We start from the raw sequence: 21,846 nt of genomic DNA, 5'->3' as shown, positions 1-21,846 counted from the left end.
CTCACTGGAAAAGACTCTGATGCTGGGAAAGGTTGGAGGCGGGAGGAGAAGGGGACGACGGAGAATGACATGGCTGGATGGCATCACCGACTCTGTGGACATGAGTTTGAGTGAACTCCGGGAGTTGGTGATGGACAGGGAGGCCTGGCGTGCTGTGGTTCATGGGGTCGCGGAGAGTCGGACACGACTGAGCAACTGAACTGAACTGAACACACAGGCCACTGAAACATAAAGAGCAGACAGCGAAAACCATCACATAATAAGAAAGACAGAACAAAGCTGTGAGGTCCTTCAGTCCTGCCAATATAACCTTACCCAGAAGTCGGGAGTGGGCAACCAAGCCTAGAATCAAATGGTTTGCATAAAATTAATACTGAATGAGGGGAGAGGAACCAAAACTTTATAACATTCACCAAATTAAAATTTCTGAATCAGGATTGACTAGCAGAGTCGTTCTCACAATAGTCTTCTCAAAATCTCTGGATCAGATGCTCAGGCTAGAAACTAGACATGTAACTTTAACATTTTTCTGAGATAATTTTGACCTGTGTCCTCTGGAAGAGAATAGCTATAAACTAGTAGTTCTCAAACCTGGCTGATTAATTCTAAGAATCACCTAGGGTCTTAAAATTATGGATTGCTGGTTTCTACCCTACTCTGAGTTGGTCAGAATCTTGAGAGGTGGAACCCCAGAATATGAATTGTCGAAAGCCCCTGTCTGATTGTGATTATCAGCTAGGTTTTGGAATGGTTGCTTTAGAGCATCCCAAGAAAGTCTCAACACTTGTTGAGCTCTACAGCCCCACTGAATAGCACCACATTCAAAATGGGGAATCTGGGGGGAGGGCGTTCCCTGGTAACCCAGGGGTTAAGAATTTGCCTCTCAATGCAGGGGGATGCAAATCTGATCCCTGGTCAGGGAATTAAGATCCCACATGCTGCAGAGCAACTAAGCCCGCACACTGCAGCTACTGAGCCCACACACTCTGGAACCCATGTTCCTCAACAAGAGAAGCTACCGAAATGAGAAGCCTGTGTACCACATTGAAGACCTAGCACAACCAAAATAAAAAACAAACAAAGAAAACAAAACAAACAAAAAAGAGAATCTGCATTTGGACAAATGCCCAAGGCTGTTCTGGTGTATCGTGATAAGTTAACTGTAAACACAAGGAAGAGATGGATCTCGGGTTTCAGACTTGAAGCCTGTATCCTTCTCGTCCAATCATTTATTCAAGTGTGCGTACTAAAGCCACTTCAGTCGTGTCTGACTCTTTGCGACCCAATGGACCGTAGCCCACCAGTCTCCTCTGTCCATGGGATTCTCCAGGCAAGAATCCTGGAGTAGGTTGCCAGGCCTTCCTCCAGGGACCTTCGTGACCTATTGACTGAACCCATGTTACTTACATCCCTTGCATTAGTAGGCAGGTTGTTTACCACTTGTGCCACCTGGACAGCTCCATTTATTTATACACCCCCCTCAAATAAATATACTAAGCCTCACAGATATGCCAGGCACTGTTTTAAAACTTATGAAATTCATGATCTAGTGATGAAGATAAAAGCACAAATAATTATAATGCACTATAGCAAGTGTAGAAATAAAGATATGTTTTTTTCAAAGTGACATATGAACAAAAAGGAGGGAAGTAACTAACTCAGCCTGGAGGAAATCAGGAAGGTTTTCCAGAAGAAGGTTCAGTTCAGTTCAGTTCAGTCGCTCAGTCTTGTCAGACTTTTTGTGACCCCATGAATCGCAGCACACTTGGCCTCCCTGTCCGTCACCAACTCCCGGAGTTCACCCAAACTCTTAGCTTGAATTTAAAAATAACACAGGAATTCCAGTTAGAAAAAAATAGTATATAAAATAGTAGCAGTGTTTCCAAAAGTGTGTTCCTCAGACCAGCACTCTCAGAGCCCTCAGGGAGGTATCCCTGAAGTTGCAGCCTACAACTCCACAAACAGAATTTCTTGGAATGGCACAAGGAATATTCCTTTCTATTGAGCTCTCTGGGTGATTCTGCAAAACACTAGCTTGTGAAAACTATTGAAGAGACAGTTGAAAAAGCTGGGTTTATTCCAGGAAATATAAGTGCCTGATGTTAAAATGGAGACTATTTTTTAAAGCTTTTAAAACCAAGTGACACATCTGCTTCTGGCCAACATGGTAGTAACAGGGACTGGATGTATCCTCCTACTTCAGGAAACCGAAAATAGAACAAAAAAGGAAAGAAACAAGAAAGAAACAAGCAAGCAAACAAACGATAGTTTTCAAGGCAATGTGATTCAAGGAATAAAGGACAGTTGCCTTCAAGAGAGAGGAAAAGATGACGTGAGTCCTATGCTTGTGTTGAGGTTTCCCAGCTGTGGTGCAGGAAGGAGAAACCCAGAGAGAGTAGGGCAGACTCTTCGAGGTTAGGGAACAGAGCTAGCACACAGCCAGAGCTGGTAGGACAGAGTCCGGGAGGAAAAGAATGAGAAGGATGCTACTCTATGTGGGAATAAGGGGCTATTTTGAATACCTCCATTCAACCAAATACAACTTGATTAAATGGACACATTTCTTTCAGGATACAGTTACCAAAGTTTCCTCAGAAAGGCATAGAGAATCTATATATCCCTACCCAATAAAAAATTAAAATTGTAGTTAAGACCTTCCCAATAAAAAACAAACGAGAAAATAAACAAATAACAACAGCCCCAAATAGCTCCACTTGTGAATTTTACCAAGCATTCAAGGAGAAATCATTCCAACTCTGCCCAAACTATCTCAGAGAATTGAGAATGAGGGAATATATCTCAATCCATTCCATAAGGCCTGATTTACCATGATGCCAACACAACACCATATGCATGAAAAAAAGTTTTAAATTGGACTTCATTAAAATAAAAAATTTCTGCCTGGCAAAAGATACTGTTAAGAGACTAAAAGGACAAGCCATAACCTGGGAAAAATAGATATCTGACAGAGGTCTTTCTTATACTCAAAATATACAAAGAACTTTTAAAACTCAACAATAAGAAAAAATACACCCCAGTTCTGACGGACAACATACCAACAAAGATATACAGGTGGCAAAAAGGCATATGAAAAGATGTTGAACATTGTTTGCCAGTAGGGAACTGCAAATTAAAGCAACAACATGATACCACTATATATCAATTAGAACGACTAAAATCCAAAAATCTGACAACACCAAATGCTGACAAAGATGCAGAGCACAATAGGAGCCCCCATTCATTGCTGGTGGGAATGCAAATGGTACAGTCACTTTGGAAGATAGTTTGGCATCTTCTTATAAAGAAGCTTATACACTTGCCATATGATCAAACAACTTTGCTCTTAGGTATTTATGTAAGTATTTTAAAACATATGTCCATACAAAACTTGACATAATTTATAGCATGTTTGTTCATAATTATCCAAAACTGGAAGCAACTAAGATGTTTTTCATTTGTAAATGGATGAACAAACTTTGATACATCCACAAAATAGAATTTTATTAAGTAATTTTTAAAAGTGAGTTATTAAGCCACAAAAATAGATGAAGGAGTTTTAAACACATATTGCTAAGTGAAAGAAGTCATTCTGAGGAAGTTATATACTCTACAATTCCAACTATATGATATCCTAAGATAAAATTAAACTGAAAATAAATAGATCAGTGGTTTCCAAAGAGGGTTGAATAGATAAATCATGGGGTTTTTTTCCCCAGGGTGGTGAGATGGTTTTGTATGATACTGTAAGGATGGATACATCATATTATGCATTTGTGAGGACTCATATTTACAAATAGAGAAACAATGTATTAAAAACATTTTTAATTATTTGAGAGGTCCTGCATCCTAAGATGGCATATAGACTATGATGAAGAATCCAGCTATGATACAAATGTAGCATACGAATGAAAAAAGTTCAAAGAAGGAGATGGGGCAAGTGCTAACCTAAGTAACTTTGGAAAAGAGTATAGTGTGCAAGTGAAAGTGAAGTCACTCAGTCATGTCCGACTCTTAGCGACCCCATGGACTGCAGCCTACCAGGCTCCTCCATCCATGGGATTTTCCAGACAAGAGTACTGGAGTGGGTTGCCATTGCCTTCTCCATAGTGTGCAAAGCAAAAGGTAAACGAAACTACACATAAGCACTGTACTCCAGGTGACAAAGGTATTTCCAACAGAGGTACAGATTAAAAATTCTGGTACTGCTACCTATTCAAGTATATTGGAATTGAATAAATTAGTAAGTGGAAAACTTAAATCTCATCACTGATGATCAAGGGAGGAAGCCTAAACGCTCTGTGTGGTAGTGGATTAGAGCTGAAACTATCACTAGGACACAGGTTTAACTTCCTGTCGATACACGATTCACTCAGTCGTGTCTGACTCTTTGTGACCCCATGGACTGTAGCCATCCAAGCCCCTCTGTCCATGGGATTCTCCAGGCAAGAACACTGCAGTAGGTTGCCATGCCCTTTTCCTGACCCAGGGATCTATACCTTTATATATAATATGTCAAATTTTTTAAAGACAAAAAATATGAAATACTCAGGGATAAATCGAACAAAAAATATAGAAGAATTATCACTGAAAAGGGATCCCTGGTGGGTCAGATGGTAAAGAATCTGCCTGCAATGCGGGAGACCTGGGTTCAGTCCCTGGGTTGGGAAGATCCCCTGGAGAAGGGAACTGCTACCTACTCCAGTATTCTGGCCTGGAGAATTCCATGGATTGTGTATAGTCCATGGGGTCACAAAGAGTCAGACACGACTGAGCGACTTTTCACACTTCACACATACACGTCACTGAAAACTTTAAAATATTATTAAGAGAAGGACTTACATAAATTAACAGACATACTGTATTTCATAGTGAAAAGACTCATTATTCTTGACATAATTTTCACCGAATTGATCTACATATTCAACACAAATTCTTATCGAAATCTCAGCAGACTTTTTCGTAAAAACTGAAAATCTGATTCTAAAATTACTATGGGAATGTAAAATACCTAGAATAGCCAAAACAGTTTTGAAAAACAGAGCACTAACTCTACTTGATTTTAAGATTTCTTAAAATAATGAATATATATGGAATTTCGAAAGATGGTAACGATAACCCTGTATGTGAGACAGCAAAAGAGACAGAGATGTATAGAACAACCTTTTGGACTCTGTGGGAGAGGGTGAGGGCAGGATGATATGGCAGAATGGCATTGAAACATGTAAATTATCATATGTGAAACAAATCACCAGTCCAGGTTCGATGTATGATACAGGATGCTTGGGTCTAGTGCACTGGGATGACCCAGAGGGATAGTATGGGGAGGGAGGTTCAGGATGGGGAACACATGTACACCTGTGGTGGATTCATGTCAATATATGGCAAAACCAATACAATATTGTAAAGTAATTAGCCTCCAATTAAAATAAATAAATTTGCATTTAAAAAAATAAGATTTCTTATAAATTTACTGAAATCAAAACAATATGGCAGTCATGTAAAGGGAGACAAATCGTTCAATGAAACAGAATAGAGAGTTCAGAAATAGACCCACAAATAACATGAACAACTGATTTTTCTTTAAATGTGCAAAGGCAAATCAGTGAAGAAAATCATTTTGTCAGCAAATGGTGCTGAACAATTGATAATTTCATTAACAAAAAAGAACTTTAACACATACTTCATACCATATAAAAAAACTAACTCAAAATCTAAATTTAAAGCTAAAGCTATAAAACTCTTAAAAGAAACAGCTTTATGGCCTTGGATTAGGCAATGGTTTTTTAGATGTGACACCAAAAAGCACAAAAAGCAAAGAAAAAGTAGGTTAGTTGGATTTCATCAAAATTTTTAAAAAAGGATGTGCAAGAAGGTGAAAAGGAAGTAATAAGGTGGAAGAAAATATTTGCAAATTATATATCTGGTAAAGAATTTATATCTAGAATGCATAAAGAAAACTTAAACCTTGATGATAAAAACAAATAAGCCAATTTAAAAATGAGAAAGGATTTGAATAGACATTTCTCCAATAAAGTTATACAAATAGCCAATAAGTACATGAAAAGATGTGCAATATCTTTAGTCATTAAGGAAATGCAAATAGAAAACACAGTGAGATTACACTGTATGTGTAGGAGAGTAACTGAAACTAACAAGGCTGACAATACTAAGTGTTGGCTCGGATGTGCAGACCGGAGCGTTCATTCTCCTGGTGGAAATGTAAAATGGGACAGTCTATTAGGAAAATTGTTTGGCTATTTCTTAAAAAGTTTAATACACACATTCCGTATGATTCAGCAATTCCAGTCCTTGGTATTTACCCAAGAGAAACGAAAACATTAGTTTATCAAAGATTTTTACACAAAGGCTTATAGCAGTTTTATTTATAATAACTCCAAACTGGAAACAGCCTAAATCTCCATCAATAAGCAATTGCCTATATAAAAATTAACTCAAACTTAACTTATATTGCTGCCAATAGGCAACATCTATACAATGGTGTATAGATATACTGCTCATCCATAAAGACAAATAAAGATACAACAACATGGGAATGAAATAATTATACCAATAACCCAGACAGAAAAGGAACATATAATATATGATTCCATTTATATAAAGTTTAAGAAACTGCAAACTAATATATGGCAACAGAAAGTAGATCATTGGTTCCCTGGGACCAGGGAGGGATTTACAAAGAGGTGAGAAAAAACTCCTGAGGGTGATGGATGTATCTACTCTCTTGACTGTGACAATGGCTTTATGGATTTGCACATATTTTAAAAATTATCAAATTGTGCATTTGAAATATATGTTCTCTACTGTATGTTCATTATTTCTCAGTAAAGCTGTCTTTTTACAAGTTTGACTATCAAGGAAAAATAAGTGTATGTAGATGAATCAGGCATTTGAGGAGGCCATCTCTCTCTCACCTTTTTTCTTCCCCAAACTATATTAAAAATTAGCCTCAGGAAAGACTTTTCTATCATATGCTCCTGTTTTCAAGGTCTTTTGTTCCCACTGGGTACTCAAAACCAACAATCAGTGAAATATCTCATAAGATAATAGTCATCTTAACCTCTGTTTCTAGAAATTGCTGTATACTTGGTAACATGTTCACATATATTATCTAATTTTGCCCTTCTGTGATGTACATAGAGTGGGCATTCTTTGATATGGCTGTTTGTCAAATGAAGGCAAATGAAGAGGAACAAGGAGCTGTATGGCTGTGTAAGCCAACCCACCTCCTTACTCACCAGTTTTCAATGACAGTAAATTAAGTAGAATCGGAGAAGGAAGGCTCAGCAAAGGGTCTCACTGCTTCTGCTACAGGGAGCCCAGTAACACCTTTCAGAAGGCATTTCACACTTTCATCTTGCTCTTTTAACACAACTACAATAGATTACATGAATCAATTATTTTTGTTTGTTGTGGGCTCCTGGAATCAAAGTAAACTGAATGATAATTGTATGTGTTAGTCGCTCAGTCCTGTCCAATTCTTTGCGACCCCATGGACTGTAGCCCACTGCCAGGCTCCTCTGTCCATGGAATTCTCCAGACAAGAATACTGGAATGGGTTGCCATTCCCTTCTCCAGGGGAACTTTCCGACCCAAGCCTGGGTCTCCTACACTGAATGATGATTAACGACAGTTAAAATTTATCAGGTTATTTATGGAGTTATATTTACTGCATTCTTGTGTACTTACAAGCCTATATGGTGGCTCCAACCATGAACCTCTCCATCTGATGGATGGGGAAACAGGCACAGAGTTTCAGTAGTTTGAGCAAAGTCAACAAGTTGATGAGAGAACAACTCAGAGAGTACAACGTCAACGCTTCATCCTAACCCCAGTAAGACAATTTGTGCAATATTAATGTATGTAACAATAAACTGTGGAAAATTCTGAAAGAGATGGGAATACCAGACCACCTGAACTGCCTCTTGAGAAACCTGTATGAAGGTCAGGAAGCAACAGTCAGAACTGGACATGGAACAACAGACTGGTTCCAAATAGGACAAGGAGTACATCAAGGTTGTATATTGTCACCCTGCTTATTTAACTTATATGCAGAGTACATCATGAGGAACGCTGGGCTGGAAGAAGCACAAGCTGGAATCAAGATTGTCGGGAGAAATATCAATAACCTCAGATATGCAGATGACACCACCCTTACAGCAGAAATTGAAGAGGAACTCAAAGGCCTCTTGATGAAAGTGAAAGAGGAGAGTGAAAAGGTTGGCTTGAAGCTCAACATTCAGAAAACAAAGATCATGGCATCTGGTCCCATCACTTCATGGGAAATAGATGGGGAAACAGTGGAAACAGTGTCAGACTTTATTTTTTTGGGCTCCAAAATCACTGTGGATGCTGATTGCAGCCATGAAATATTGAAACACGTATGTTGTCATGTGTGAAGCGAATCAGCAGTTTAGGGTCAATGCATGTTACAGGATACTCAGGGCTGGTGTGTGGGGATGACCCAGAGGGAGGATAAAGGGAGGAGGGAGGTGAGAGGGGGGGTTCAGGAGGGGGAACTCATGTACACCTGGGGTGAATTCATGTCAATGTATGGCAAAACCAACCAATATAATATTGTAAAATAAAAATAAATAAATTAAAAAAAAAAAGAAATCTAAAACAAAACAAAAAAAAAGGGGCAAGGGTATATCAATATTTCTTAAAAAACAACAATAACAGAAAAACCAAAAAAAACCCTCGGTGATTCTGATGTGCATTTTGTGATTAAAAATGATGTAAATCCTTCAAAATAAATAAATAAATAAAAGACGCTTACTCCTTGGAAGGAAAGTTATGACCAGCCTAGATAGCATGTTAAAAAGCAGAGACATTACTTTGCCAACCAAGGTACATCTAGTCAGGGCTATGGTTTTTCCCGTGGTCATGTATGGATGTGAGAGTTGGACTGTGAAGAAAGCTGATCGCTGAAGAATTGATGCTTTTGAACTGTGGTGCTGGAGAAGACTCTTGAGAGTCCCTTGGACTGCAAGGAAATCCAACCAGTCCATTCTAAAGGAGATCAATCCTGGGTGGGGAAGGACTGATGCTGAAGCTGAAACTCCAATACTTTGGCCACCTCATGCGACGAGTTGACTCACTGGAAAAGAGTCTGATGCTAGGAGGGATTGGGGGTAGGAGGAGACGGGGACGACAGAGAATGAGATGGCTGGATGGCATCACCGACTCGATGGAGATGAGTTTGAGTGAACTCCGGGAGTTGGTGATGGACAGGGAGGCCTGGCGTGCTGTGGTTCATGGGGTCGCAAAGAGTCGGACACGACTAAGCGACTGAACTGAACTGAATGCATGTAAATTAAGACATCCCCAGATTGTATTTTTAATAGATCAGGAAGTCATAAATTGGATTAGAAACTGCCGACACTGATCATACAATTTTAGATCTGCCCCTGGCAGAAGCACCCTCACTTCCAATGTTGGAGTGAGGCAAAGGGAAAGCTGACAGATGCAAAATAGTATACTCAAAATCCAGAGAATGAGAGAAAAGATGGCAGGAAATTACTTTCCCAATCATTCTTACCCTTCTCCTAGGCTTTTGTTTTGCTATACATTCTATTTCTATTTTATCAGTGCCTTGGCCTCAAAGACTCATAATTTAAACAAAAGAGACAAAACACCTGAGTCCCTTCCGAATTCTGTTTCTTCATCCTCCATAATTGTTTAGCAAAGAACTCCATTTCTTTCAACTTACTGTTTCTTGTTTATCTCAAAGAGGAGAGCTGACTTTTGGCAAAAAAAATCAGTATTTCTGGTTCAGCTACTATCGAAATACTTGGGCAAGTCAGTTGCAGGGGGAGGGATTCAGTTTCCTTATCCATAAGTAAGAAGGTCACCTGCACTAGATAGTCTCAAAGAGGCTGTTCTAGCTTTCAAATTCAGTGACCTCATGTCTCCCCGTTTCTTTCCTATCTGCTTTGAGTACCCAGAATTTGACATTTTCAAGGTGCTTTCTTTGCTCCTCCTAGTGGGAAGGAACCTTCTGTCTTGCTTTCTGTGCCTTTCTTTGTGTCTGAACAAAAGATTTCAATAGTTCCTGGCTGCCCTGGGTCAGAGGGAACCCAGGTTAAATTACAGCTCACAGATACGCAGAGTAGTGCTTTCCATTAAGGGCGCTGTGAGTAGTGTGGAGAGCAAACCAAATCGCTCACTTCCAGAAAACCCTCAGATCAGTAGAAGGAACTTGGTATATGCCAGACTGACACTGCAGAATTTTTCCAGACCATAGATATTTAAACTTCTCTGAAATCATTCTTGTTTGAATAAAGCTTTCAGTTCAAAGAAATACAAATACTGAATAAGTAAAAAAAAATCCAAAATATAGCTTTTAGATGGCTAATAATGCTGGGACTTTTTTTTTTTGAGAAACTTTTAGAACTTTAATAATAGAAATTATGTTCTTAGGTTTCCAGTTATATAAAGAGGTCGTTGATTAAAAAATATATATATAGTAAAAATAAAGATTAGAAATGGAATTAACCTGTAATTTGCATTGCCTTATCTCCTTTTTTTTTCCCCTTGCTGAACAAAGAATACCTAGCACAGTGGAGAAATGTAATTCCTCCGAAGAATATAAGAAACTTCACAGAAAAGTATATGATGTACACATTACTAGGAGATAAAGATTTGAAAAGGTGGATGGTGTTAAACTGATATCCGATATACTTTTTCCTGTTTAAAGTGATTTTAATTCCTTTTTTTTAAGTGTAAGAAATTTACATTTAGTTTTACTGACTTACCGTGTTGAAAACTTCAACCTTAAAACTGCATCACACAGACTTTAAATGTTTGTTCAGTGATTTCATAAACTTTATTATTTATGTGGAAGTTAAAATATCTTAAAATCAGACTGAAGCTACTCAACCCTTTTAATCACCTTTGTTACTAACTTAGGGAGTGATTAAGCCTCCATTTTTTTTCTATATAAAAAAGAGACTGATGCTTTTTGGAAAATGATTCTTAAAATATGAAAATGTTGTAGCTAACAAAGTAGCTCTATAATTCTATATAAACAAGGAATATACAATATAAACCAGAAGATACCAACCAAGAAATAAGTTGACATGAATTAAGCACAGTGCAAGTTATAGTCCAAAAATAAAATTAGAGTAAATACTAACCACCCTTACCAAAAATTAAATAAGAAAAGATTAATAGTATTTATAATATTAGAGACATAATATTTTATATATATGGACGTTAATCCATTTTAAATACTTTCTTATAAGAGTAATAATTTAAAAAAAAAAATTTTGAGAGATACCCAGAAGTACAGAACTACATAGAAGAAGCTTTATTTATTTTCTATATTTATTTATTTTCTATAAATACTCATGTGTAAATTTGCTTAAATGATATGATACTGATGCAACTTGCTTTTTTCATTTGAGAATAAGTAGTGATTCTCTTTCATCTTACCACATCTAGACTTGGTTAATTCATTCCATGGTTGATAACATTGCATCTTATGGATACACTATAGTTTATATAAAAAATCATCTCAATATACTTTTCTATTTTTTACAGTTTTTCTCTATTACAAGTAAGGCTAAAATGAAAATTCATTCACATATATCTTTGCTCACTTACAAAACACACACTCACACAAGTATATCTGCAGTGATCTTGAAATGCTGAGTTCAAGAATGTGAACATTTACATTTTGGTAGATAATGCTACATTGGCCTAAAAATGGTTTCCCAATGCATTCTCTTCCTCCGAATATATGAAAATTCCTGTTTCTTCTGCCTCTCACCAACAATTGGGTCTTAGTAATATTTTTTCATCCTTGCCCAACTAATATGTGAGACAACTTATTTTAATTATGTTTTATTTTTGTTTCTTTAATTGTGAGTGAAATTGAATACTTCTTTTATGATGTTTATTATTTGAAATTTTTCTCCTAAACCACTTATTCCTCCCTCTGTCCACTTTTCTACTAAATTACAGGTATTCTTTCTAATTTGCAAGATAAATTGCTTAATAAAATTAGCTTTTTTCTGTTCTGTAAAACATCACTTCCCATGTTGTTGCGTTTTCATTTTGGTTATGATGCTTCATAGAGTGCAGGTATTTGACTTTTAGCTAAGTGGGGCTGATCCATTTAACAAATATTTATTGCATATTTACTATGTGCTAAGAACACAAAGATGACCAAAACAGACATTGAACCTGCGTCGACCTTAATAATACATTGGAGAAGCAAACATTGATCAACTAATAAAAAAGCATGCAATTTCAAATAAAGGGAAGGTATCAAAAGCAATCTTTTCCTTTCTAGCTTCCAGATTGTTCATGCATCATAATTATGGTCTAGAAATTTTTGTTTTGTTTTACAAGTATATTTAAACAAATGTGGAATTTATTTCAGGAGTGAGAGTAATGCATAAATCCTATTTTTCTTCCTCTCTCTTTTTTTATAACATGGTTAGGCCATGTGCCATTCATTAACTGGACTATATATTCCCCAGTGATTAGAGACGACACATTACTCACATCCCAGTTATTACTTGAGTGCATTATATTTTTGTAAATCCATTGCCCATTTTAATTTTATTTTATAACTTGAGTATTCACACTTACTTATTCCTCTATATTTTGATGGTATTCTAATGAACACTTCATCTAATTTATAGAATAATTTAGTGACGATAAACATCTTAAGCTTTCCTATCCATGAAATAGATAATGCCTTCCAATTTAAGTCTTCTTTTTTATTTCTTTCCAGTAGAATTTCAAGGTTGGTTTTAAATTGGCTACATTTATTTTATTTACTCTTCAATTTTCTTTTCTAACTCATAATACTATTTACACACTTTGATGGCTTGTTTTAAAGAGTTACTGTTCCCTTTACTTTGTTTGACAGTTCATAGCAACACTTGCAAACAAAAGCAGCTTTTTATTTCTTGGAGTGTGTCTTTCTCCAGACTTGACTTTAGTATCCTTTTGCCATCCTGTCTCTTCCCTTCTTCCTTTCTTTCTTGCATTATTTTTAATAAATGCTAACTTCCCCCCTCCCCAGATTACTATCATTTGATGAGTACAGCTCTATACAGACTCTCTTTTGGCCAGGATATGGCATCTATGGATTCACAGTGACTCCCCCTGCCTCCTTAGCTGAACCCTGTGTGTAGGTTCTTTGGTTTGAAGTCTGTGTGTTAACGGTTTCTGTCTAGACTCAATTTCTGTCATCTAAGGGAGCTAGACCAGAGGCTGAACTATAGTGGATAGTTTCTGTTTTCTTTTTTTGTAACGATGTTTTAAATCTCCTCACTGGAATGTGCTTTCCTAGTTAGAAGTTTATCTTCTTCCTTTGGGGAATTTTAGATTCCCACAACCACCACCACCACCACCCCTCCACACACCCCCAATTCAAGGAACAGAAGACATCTACTTCTTCAAAAAGAAATACTCAAATTTCTTTTCCAGCCTCAACCCTCCCCACCAAAAGAGGAGCCTCCATTTCTTTCCCATCCCTGGAGTCTAGTGAAAGTCACTCGGTCGTGTCCGACTCTTTGGGACCCTATGGACTATACACTCAATGGAATTCTCCAGGCCAGAATACTGGAGTGGGTAGCCTTTCACTTCTCCAGGGGATCTTCCCAACCCAGAGATCAAACCCAGGTCTCCCACATTGCAGGCAGATTCTTTACCAGCTGAGCCACAAGGGAAGCCCAAGAATACTGGAGTGGGTAGCCTGTCCTTCTCCAGGGGATCTTTCCCAACCCAGGAATTGAACTGGGGTCTCCTGCATTGCAGGCAGATTCTTTACCAACTGAGCTATGAGGGACTAGAGCATGAGGGAGTACTGGAGGAAGGACGATGAAATGAGCAAAATCTTAGGGCACTGGCAATATTACTCTTTAGGAGATCTTAAGAAACCTAAAAGGGCTTTGACGCTGCTCCTCTCTAGGCCATTAATGCCCTGAGAGGCTTTCATCTTATTTCTTATTTACTACCTCTCAGTGATCCCACATCAGACTACTTTCCCATCTTCCTATCAACAGAGAAAAGTACAGCGGCCAGCCCTGGTGGTTCTTTCCATTTTGGTTATGCTCTAGCAGGGCCTCTTTGGTTTTTCCTCCCCTTGAGGAAACCACACACCAACCCAGTCACCTTCCCTGCAAATGAAGGTTGTAAAAGTGAGTTACTGAGGAAAGTGCCCTTGCACATGTTCCCTAGAGTACTGGATCCAGAAGAATGAGATCCAGAAGAATGAGATCCAGGACTTCCAACACCTCTGTCTTCACACACTTTATCAAGCTTATTTAAGGAATGCTGCAGAGATTTCTTTGCTATTGTTTGTTTTCAAGTTCTGGAAGCAAAACAGAACTGTCATCTTGCTGCTGCTGCTGCTGCTGCTGCTAAGTCGCTTCAGTCATGTCCGACTCTGTGCGACCCCATAGACGGCAGCCCACCAGGCTCCCCCATCCCTCAGATTCTCCAGGCAAGAACACTGGAGTGGGTTGCCATTTCCTTCTCAGCTAGCCCCTGTCAATTTCTGGCTGTCTTAAGGATACCAGTTTACACTTGCGCCCAAGAGGGCTTCCCTGGTGGCTCAGACAGTAAAGAAACCACCTGCAATGCAGGAGACCTGAATTCAATGCCTGGGTTGGGACGATCCCCTGGTGAAGGAAATGGCAACCCATTCCAGCATTCTTGCCTAGAGAATCCTGTGGACAGAGAAGCATGGTGGGTTACCGTCCACAGGGTCACAAAGAGTTGGATATGACCGAAGTTACTTAGCACAAGAGGGTTACCATTCATGCCTCTAATCCATGCAATCTTTGCTTTTCAATCATTCTTTCGCTGCATTTATTTGTGAGGAGGGAATGATTATTCCTATTCATTTCCATAAGAAGGGGAACTTCCATGCTCGTTAAGTCAACGTACAGAAGTTTTCCAAAGTCTTACTCGCTGTCCCATTTCATGTTTCTCAGAAAGATTAGTGTTCCTAATCAGTGAATCTGGAGACAAAAACAAGAACCAAGCTTAGATGCTCAGCTTTTACTGATTGCTGAGTTTTCTTTCCATCGCAGGCAGCCTATGCTCAGGTCTCACATACTTATGCAGCTGTGGTTTGGGAAGACTTTGTTGGGTAAGCCTGTTTAATGAAATAGACTAGATGTGTATTAGCCAGCCTAGATCTAAGTCTTGTTTTCCAATTGTAATTTTCCCCCAAAGTTGATATTTCTCCATCATGCTCCTATGTGAATCTTTCCATTGATTCCTAACTAAGGGGTTTAGAGATGAACAAGAGTGTTAATTCCCCTAAACCCCAACACACCCTGCTTTATTCAGGTTTGTAGGGTTTGTAAACCCTAAGAACAGAAAATGCCCTTTCCCTTTGCCCCATCCAAGAACCCTAAATTTAAAAATATACTCTCATGGAGAACTAGCTACTAAAATGCTGGAGATCAAGAGCTTACACTATTGAGAAATAATGAATTTATTATTTCCATGAAAGTCTTTGCACCATTTCTTGTCCACCCTAGAAATTTGGAAAATTTTCCAAATTATATGCCCCAGGAACACTCTTGGAAATCAATCTTTACTGAGACTTTTTATAGTTCAGCCTTCAAGTGGTTGTTTTAATATCTCTAGGACATTTACCTGCAATCAGAGTACAGTATGGCTTGTACCAGCTCAGAGTAGAAAGGTCAGGAGATCAGGCTTTGAGTGAAATTCTACTAACAAGAGAGATTTGAAAGCTTGTCTACTTGTTATTCTTTTGCAAACAATAGATTTCATTATTTAAATCGACCAAATACGGAAATGTGTTCACTTGTACAAAAAAGGATATTTTAAAGTAAAGGCAAACTTTTAAAAAGCAGACATTTAGTTATAAATTGTGTACTTGTTTCACCCATGAGAATTTGTCACTGTGAAAATTCAGGCAGAACATGACACAAAAACCTTATACGCAAAATCTCCAGAAGTGTTTATTCCCCATAGTTCGGCCACAGGAAAATCCAATCCGAATATCCTTTACCCACTCAGAGAAACTGATGTGGTCTTCTCGTCTCAATCATCTTTTAAGAAATTTTTGGTTCCACAAAGGAAGGATCTTCCAGAAACTAATTTTTCACTTGCCCATAGCTTTCAAATTTGCTTATATCCATCAGTTTCAATGAAACTCACGTCTTAAAAATGTCCAAGTTAAAAAAAAAATGAGTCAAGAGAAAAGAAAGACATATCTACAAATGTCTGCTTTTTCTGATTTAAAAAAAATAATGCACATTCACTATAGAAACCTTGAAAATTAGAAGAATAAAGTAAATATCATTCACCATCTTATAACCACATTAATATATTTATGAATTTCTGCTGGTTTTTCCCTTAGGTACAAACATATGTAATCATGACTAATTTTAGTTTTGTCTTTTTATTTTTATGATCATTTTAAATTTCATGAATATTTATTCAGAAACATCATACATGTTAGTTTCATACATTCCTTCATATAAGAGAATTCTAAAGTTTCAAAGCTACAATATCCCAAACAGAGAAATTCACTGAAAAAGTGAATAGACAATTCAAAAAGGAAGGTCAAGAGCTGCAGGTAATAAGAAATGCAATTTTAAATATAGGGATTCATTTTTACCTAGAAATTTTTGTAAAAGGGATATTTAAACCATTGTATCCAATGGTGACGTGTAATTCAGTAAAAAAAAAAAACTTTAAAGCCATAAAATTTTTAATATATTTTAATGACCTAGAATTCTAACTTCCAGATACCTATCTAAAAAAAGTAGAGAAATCTACAAGCACACACATGCAGGTATACACTCATACAAACACAATGTCCTGTAGCTTGATTTATAAAAGTGAAGGGAAAAAAACTAGAAAAAAAGTAAATATCCAAAAACAGGTAGCACTTAACTATAGTATGGCACACTTAGACTTTGTAATATTAAGTAGACATTAAAATTGGATACAAAGTTTATGTCATAATTTGAAAGAGATACTACAATGGAAAGCAAAAGCATATAATTTCTATAAAAATATACATCTGAAGAAAGAAATTACTTTTAGTTATGTTTGGATGGTGGGTTTATGGACACTTTTTCCTCCTTTTTAGTATCAATATTTCTTTTTCAGTACCATTTTGATAATAATTTAAATTTTAATATCCTAGAGTGTTTATGCAATCTTTAAGAGTCACTGCAATTGTGACATAATTAGAAGGGATTGGAAAAAATAAGAAAAGGAGGTAATTATTACCCAAATACCTAAGCAGTTGCATACACTAAAATGAGAACTTTTTGGCTCATTTTTTTCATGTTAATTATCGTAAATGCTTATTCTATCCTTGATAAAAGTTCACAGAATATCCCATGAATTGACCTCGGCTATGGGTTGGTGATGGACAGGGAGGCCTGGCGTGCTGTGATTCATGGGGTCGCGGAGAGTCGGACACGACTGAGCGACTGAACTGAACTGAACTGAACTGATGGGTTAAGGTAGGGGTGGGGAGGAGTCATTTTCATTTCATGTGACAATACAGCTCCATAGAACAACTTCCAAAATAAAACCAGCGGCTGAAACAGTACATGAACTGCCCATGAAGGTAACTTGTACTGATCACATACTTCCTCAGGATCCCCTGTTTGTCTTCCTTAATCCAGATCCTGGATCAGAAGTTATCAATAAATAATTTATCAGATAAATACATTAATTAATGAACGAAGCAGGGTATATAGACTGGTCCATTTAAAACATGGCAGTAACTTCTAGTGCCTGCTAGGAAACACTGAGTATCACTTTGATGTTTGGCAACTGTTTTTGAAGGACTGGCTGCATTTAAAAAAACAAATACCACCAACTGAGAAAGAGACTCCAGTCTCTCGAAACTGGGGCAAATCTCACAGACCAACTTGACTCCTAGCTTCAGACTCAAAGTCTGCTATGATACCATTCAAATGAATGATGCTATGTCCAGTTATTAATTATACAGCTGCTGTAACAATGGCAAATGGCATTCCATAAGCCGCATCCTCAGAGAGATTTAGATCCTTCTGACCTGCCCTTAGGACAGCACTAGTCTGGCTTGTTCGTCACTGTAATGTCCCATCAAAGTCAACGTTGCAAATATTGAATATTCTAAGACTCCTAATGGGACTTTTGCTCATGATTAGGGAATATGAGAAAGCTAAGTACAGAGTAATTTGCAAAGTAATAACAATGTTTCCTACACAGGTGATAGCTCAGAGGAGAAGTAATTGGATAGAATTACCCCATTCCAAGAATAATACTTTGTACTTTATGTCATATTATCATGGGAAGATCTTGAAGAGATTTATGAACATTGATTAAACATCAGAACACCATTTTGAAGGAGATAGAATTAACATTATTTTACAGAGCCCAGAGAGGGATGGTTTCCTTTGCCAGAGCACACAGCAGACAGTCGAGGAATAATCCCAGTCTTCAGTGGCTTGATCCTAGGACTACTGTTTCAGCCTTTGGGAAGATTTCACTTCCATAACATGTTATAACTTAAATGGTAAAAGGAAGAAACAAAAGACTGGGCTTTTATTTTCAGTGTATCTTATAATTTCCATGAAGGAGTGTATTTCTGATTGTCAGAGTCAGAAAACACTTAAATCATTTCTCTTGAGCCCCTGAATTTTGACTAGGCAAGTTCTGTTTATAATTATTTTGCCCTCCCCCTTTCAGCTGTAAACATGTGGCATCAGCAGAATCAAATGCAAAATTCACAAATCACTGGGGCTGGGAGGAATATCAAAAATAGAGTCAAGGCATCCTGATTCCCAGATGAGGAGCCTTAGTTCCAAGGGGGTGGGAAGGATGGAAAAAGGTCTCTGTTCAAACAATAAAGAGAGCTTCTTCCATTGCAGAAATGTCTCATTGCAAGGAATGCCCACACATGGCTCCCAAGTCCCTTACTGCTTCCTTAGCTTGCTGTGCAACTGAGCATCTCAAGTTGAATGTATGTAAATGATTTTGTGGCCAAGAATAAAAGTGAAACTGATAGCAAGAGATGCAAGTTTTCAGCTCTGTGTAACTCAACATAAAAGATGTATCAGACTCCCAAGTTCTGATTTGACTGCTGTAACAACTGGTTGTCAATAGCCTTGGATGTTATCAAAATGAAAGACTGTATATGGAAGCACCTATCCCAGTGCCTGGCATAGAGGAAGCCTTCAGTAAATGCTATGCCTTGTACTCTGAACAGCCCTCCACCTCCTTCAACCCTACCTGGAGCCTGAGCTCTAAAACTGCTTGATCCACATATCTGTATGTGCTTTCATATACTGCAGAGCAGATTTTGTTTGTATTTGCAAGAAGCTGCAATACTCCATCAGATGTTTCTTTAAAAGCTTATAAATTATTCCTTAGGCTTTCTTTTAAAAAATAAACATTGAAATGAATATGTGTGCATTAAAGTTCATAATCAATAAAGGATGATCAGGGGTGGGGTTAGAGAAAGTGTATACCCACAAATGAGTCAGACTAATAGCTGTCACAGGAGTCTGTGTTAGGGCAGAAGGCCTGTAGATCTCTAAAGATGGAGATTCTCCATTTATAAGTTCCCCACCTCACTCCCCAGCCCCCATGAAATTCCTGTTATGGGGGAGATGAATGAGACTCTCCTTATGCAGAAAGTGAATCCCTGTTTCTATATGCTCAACAAGCCCCAGAGGAATCAGAACACAGGAACTGAAATCATATTTGTTGTTGTTATTGTTGCTTTTGTTTTGAGTATACCTCTGCAATTCAGACAACCAATTAATCCCATGAAAATAGGTTCTGATGACTCAGTGATATTTCCTTTATTATACTATGTTTTAAATATCTTTCCATCAATTACAACATCTGAAATTCTGAAAAGTAATAAAAAATATGATGACAATGATGGTGATGATGAGTGGGTAATGTGACTATATCTGCTTAACCATATTTAAAAAATAGAAACCATGACAAGGCTGATCAGCCTTGCTATTCTCTTTTGGAAGACACAAAATGTCTAATATTTAAACCTTGGTCCCTCCCTCCCTGCAGCATGACAGATTATTCTTCCCATAATCAAAAGATTTCACTATAGTCTAGGAGAAAATATTTTGGGAGTGAAACTATGTCTTTAATATTTCCAAGTAAAAGAATTCATATCTGATAAAAGCAATACTTTTAGATATGTCATATGCAAAAAGGGTACCATGTAATTAGAAGTGAATTTAGACAGAAAGACAGAAAGATGAGATATAAAAGCAGATAATTAGTGCACTGTTATAATTAGCAAATACTTCTCAATCCCATGGTAACTGTGCTCTGAAAAGGACTCCTGCCGATTAACTAATATTTCCTGAAAGCAGTTTTCTTCTCTCTTTTTAGATGGGAAGTTTGAATTGCTATCTCCTTGAAAACTATGCCATAATATATCATAAATGGATTTATGTCTATGTTATAGTTTTTAAATGTGAAAAGGCATACCAAATATAAGAACAAAACTAATATTATATTTATAGAATGAAAGGTTATGATAAATCTACATAATAATCTTTTGTTCTATATAGAATTTTGAGGGTGACCTTTCAAAACTATATATTCCTGTGCAACAAAAAAATAACTTTGAAATGGGAGGAGCAAACATTTTACACTGAGTGTATTTCATTAATTCAAAATGTCTGGATACTAGAAATAGTGAAACTTTCTGGAGATGGGTTCCAAAAGTTTAAATATTTCTAATTTATAGTAGATAATAGGAGAGAAAGAGAAAAGAACTAAAAAATTCAACCAGAAGGAAAAGTTTTCTACATTTTTTTCTCATGCTCTCACTACCAATTATTTAGCTTAATAAAAGGATGCAGCTACAGAGATTTTTTTTTCCATTGATACCGTAACTCAGTACACAGCCTTTGCTCCTAAACAGTTGTGTGACTTTAAACTTTATCTGTGAAACAGTCGTGGTAATAACAGGTCCTCTCAGGGTTTGGGCGAATAAAGAAAGATTTTAGGCATGGAGATGGGGCATGCTTTGCAAATCGTCAAATGTTCTTTTTAAATTAGGGACAAAAATTAGACTCTTAATTTTATCCCCGAACATCAAAGACCCGATTAGGGCAGATAATTAACATCACCCAAATCACACTGTTGTAAACAGAACAGTATAAAACCAAAAAAGTCAGCAAAGCTTTACCAATTACAGGCAACAGGACCAAAAAGTTATTCAAACACTTCTCAGTCAACCTCATATTGACTGGGACAAGCAGTGACATATGGTGACATTAGTGAGAAGGGCAACCTGACAACAGAGCAGAGAGAAAAGACCGATTTATGAAATTGGCAACAGACTTGCCTTTTTATCACTATCCTCAAAAATGTCAGTGACAATGAGAAAAACAGATAAACACTGAACCTGTTTTTGGACCTCAAGTCTTCTTGAAAGTTTCCAAAAGAACAAGGGTAGGACAGTGAGGGTGGCCTTGGTATCTGAGTTAACTGAGTATATAAAGTAACTCAGTTAACTTGAGTATATAAAACAAACCTGAGCAGCTTAGACTATCCATGACAATTACTCAGATTTTTCAAGAAAGTATTCCTCAAGAGAGGAATCTGTTGTGCAATTGAAAGGTCCCCTAAACACAGGGATGAGAACAAACCTGATTAGTGCTAACATTTGTTCTGGCACAAACAACGTGTGACAGAATCTCTAAGACCACTTACTGTTCTCCGGGATCATTCTCAAGCAGCAGGTACATTAGAGATTATGCAGTAAGAACTAGCCCATCCTAAAAAGACTAGGGTTTGTAGCTTTTAAATTGTGCCCATTTAGAATTATTGGGGTGG

Source organism: Moschus berezovskii, chromosome 11, assembly GCF_049115385.1.
Source record: "Moschus berezovskii isolate FMDL1 chromosome 11, NW_MosBer_1.0, whole genome shotgun sequence".
Lineage (NCBI taxonomy): Eukaryota > Metazoa > Chordata > Mammalia > Artiodactyla > Moschidae > Moschus > Moschus berezovskii.
This window is presented reverse-complemented; position numbering follows the sequence as displayed.